Below are 3,599 nucleotides of genomic sequence, written 5' to 3'. Positions count from 1 at the left end.
ACCACTTCTACCCCCCTACACCACCACTTCTACCCCCTACACCACCACTACTACCCCCTACACCACCACTTCTACCCCCTACACCACCACTACTACCCCCTACACCACCACTTCTACCCCCTACACCACCACTACTACCCCCTACACACCCACTTCTACCCCCTACACCACCACTTCTACCCCCTACACCACCACTACTACCCCCTACACCACCACTTCTACCCCCTACACCACCACTACTACCCCCCTACACCACCACTTCTACCCCCCTACCCCCCTACACCACCACTTCTACCCCCTAAACCACCACTTCTACCCCCTACACCACCACTTCTACCCCCCTACCCCCCTACACCACCACTTCTACCCTCTACACCACCACTTCTACCCCCCTACACCACTACTTCTACCCCCTAAACCACCACTACTACCCCCTACACCACCACTTCTACCCCCCTACACCACCACTTCTACCCCCTACACCACCACTTCTACCCCCTACACCACCACTTCTACCCCCTACACCACCACTACTACCCCCTACACCACCACTTCTACCCCCTACACCACCACTACTACCCCCTACACCACCACTACTACCCCCTACACCACCACTTCTACCCCCTACACCACCACTACTACCCCCTACCCCCTACACCACCACTACTACCCCCCTACACCACCACTTCTACCCCCCTACACCACCACTTCTACACCCCTACACCACCACTACTACCCCCCTACACCACCACTTCTACCCCCTACACCACCACTTCTACCCCCCTCCACCACCACTTCTACCCCCTACACCACCACTACTACCCCCTACACCACCACTTCTACCCCCTACACCACCACTACTACCCCCCTACACCACCACTTCTACCCCCTACACCACCACTACTACCCCCCTACACCACCACTACTACCCCCTACACCACCACTTCTACCCCCCTACACCACCACTACTACCCCCTACACCACCACTTCTACCCCCCTACACCACCACTACTACCCCCCTACACCACCACTTCTACCCCCTACACCACCACTACTACCCCCCTACACCACCACTTCTACCCCCCTACACCACCACTTCTACCCCCCTACACCACCACTTCTACCCCCCTACACCACCACTACTACCCCCCTACACCACCACTTCTACCCCCCTACACCACCACTTCTACCCCCCTACACCACCACTACTACCCCCTACACCACCACTTCTACCCCCTACACCACCACTTCTACCCCCCTACACCACCACTTCTACCCCCTACACCACCACTTCTACCCCCTACACCACCACTTCTACCCCCTACACCACCACTTCTACCCCCTACACCACCACTACTACCCCCTACACCACCACTTCTACCCCCTACACCACCACTACTACCCCCCTACACCACCACTTCTACCCCCTACACCACCACTACTACCCCCCTACCCCACCACTTCTACCCCCTACACCACCACTTCTACCCCCTACACCACCACTTCTATCCCTACACCACCACTTCTATCCCTACACCACCACTTCTACCCCCTACACCACCACTTCTACCCCCCTACACCACCACTTCTACCCCCCTACACCACCACTACTACCCCCCTACACCACCACTTCTACCCCCCTACACCACCACTTCTACCCCCCTACACCACCACTTCTACCCCCTACACCACCACTACTACCCCCTACGCCACCACTTCTACCCCCTACGCCACCACTACTACCCCCCTACACCACCACTACTACCCCCCTACACCACCACTACTACCCCCCTACACCACCACTTCTCCCCCCTACACCACCACTACTACCCCCCTACACCACCACTACTACCCCCCTACACCACCACTTCTACCCCTCTACACCACCACTTCTACCCCCCTACACCACCACTTCTACCCCCTACACCACCACTACTACCCCTCTACACCACCACTTCTACCCCCCTACACCACCACTTCTACCCCCCTACACCACCACTTCTACCCCCCTACACCACCACTTCTACCCCCCTACACCACCACTTCTACCCCCCTACACCACCACTTCTACCCCTCTACACCACCACTTCTACCCCTCTACACCACCACTTCTACCCCCCTACACCACCACTTCTACCCCCCTACACCACCACTTCTACCCCTCTACACCACCACTTCTACCCCCCTACATCACCACTTCTACCCCTCTACACCACCACTTCTACCCCCCTACACCACCACTTCTACCCCCCTACACCACCACTACTACCCCCCTACACCACCACTTCTACCCCCCTACATCACCACTTCTACCCCCCTACACCACCACTACTACCCCCCTACACCACCACTACTACCCCTCTACACCACCACTTCTACCCCCCTACACCACCACTTCTACCCCCCTACACCACCACTTCTACCCCCCTACACCACCACTTCTACCCCCCTACATCACCACTTCTACCCCTATACACCACCACTTCTACCCCCCTACACCACCACTACTACCCCCCTACACCACCACTTCTACCCCTCTACACCACCACTTGTATTTAACACAAAAACAGTTAAGTCATGTTTTCCTGGTAATTCTGTGTTCCCGACCTGACCTCCTGCAGCTCAGTCTTTTCCAGTCACTGTGGCGACGGGAATCGCCTAGGGAAGCTATTATTACGCTACATCAAATTAACCAGGCGATCACTGACGGGGAATACCCCGCTTTTTCTTCTCTTGAGACGCGTTGGGGTTTCCGTGCCTCGGAGTGTGTGTATGAATGTGTGTTTGTGCGTTTGTCGTGCGCGTGTTGTGCGTGTCGTACATATTGTGCGTGTGTGTCGTTTGAGTGTTGTGTGTGTCCTGTGTGGTCACATGCATCGTTTAGTCTCTGCCAAACGTGTTTCAGGTGGTTGATTTAACCGTTAATCTGTTTTAATGTGTGTGTTTACGATCTAATAAATATCGTTGGTTTGATATCACGGTGAAAGTCTGAGTTACGATCACAGATCTGAAGTACAAATTCAGCCCCAAGTGACTGACGGGGAACTCAATGTTTATCCATCATCTCTGTTCATAGTCCTGTATGACACAACTGACTGTTACTGATAGACCTGTATGACACAACTAACTCTGTTCATAGTCCTGTATGACACAACTGACTGTTACTGATAGACCTGTATGACACAACTAACTCTGTTCATAATCCTGTATGACACAACTGACTGTTACTGATAGTCCTGTATGACACAACTAACTCTGTTACTGATAGTCCTGTATGACAAAACTAACTGTTACTGATAGTCCTGTATGACACAACTGACTGTTACTGATAGTCCTGTATGACACAACTAACTCTGTTACTGATAGTCCTGTATGACAAAACTAACTGTTACTGATAGTCCTGTATGACACAACTAACTCTGTTCATAATCCTGTATGACACAACTGACTGTTACTGATAGTCCTGTATGACACAACTAACTGTGTTACTGATAGTCCTGTATGACACAACTAACTGTGTTACTGATAGTCCTGTATGACACAACTGACTGTGTTACTGATAGTCCTGTATGACACAACTAACTGTTACTGATAGTCCT

Source organism: Salvelinus namaycush, unplaced genomic scaffold, assembly GCF_016432855.1.
Source record: "Salvelinus namaycush isolate Seneca unplaced genomic scaffold, SaNama_1.0 Scaffold9, whole genome shotgun sequence".
NCBI classification, from domain to species: Eukaryota; Metazoa; Chordata; class Actinopteri; order Salmoniformes; family Salmonidae; genus Salvelinus; species Salvelinus namaycush.
The sequence above is the reverse complement of the archived record's forward strand: the minus strand, read 5'-3'. Positions refer to the sequence as shown.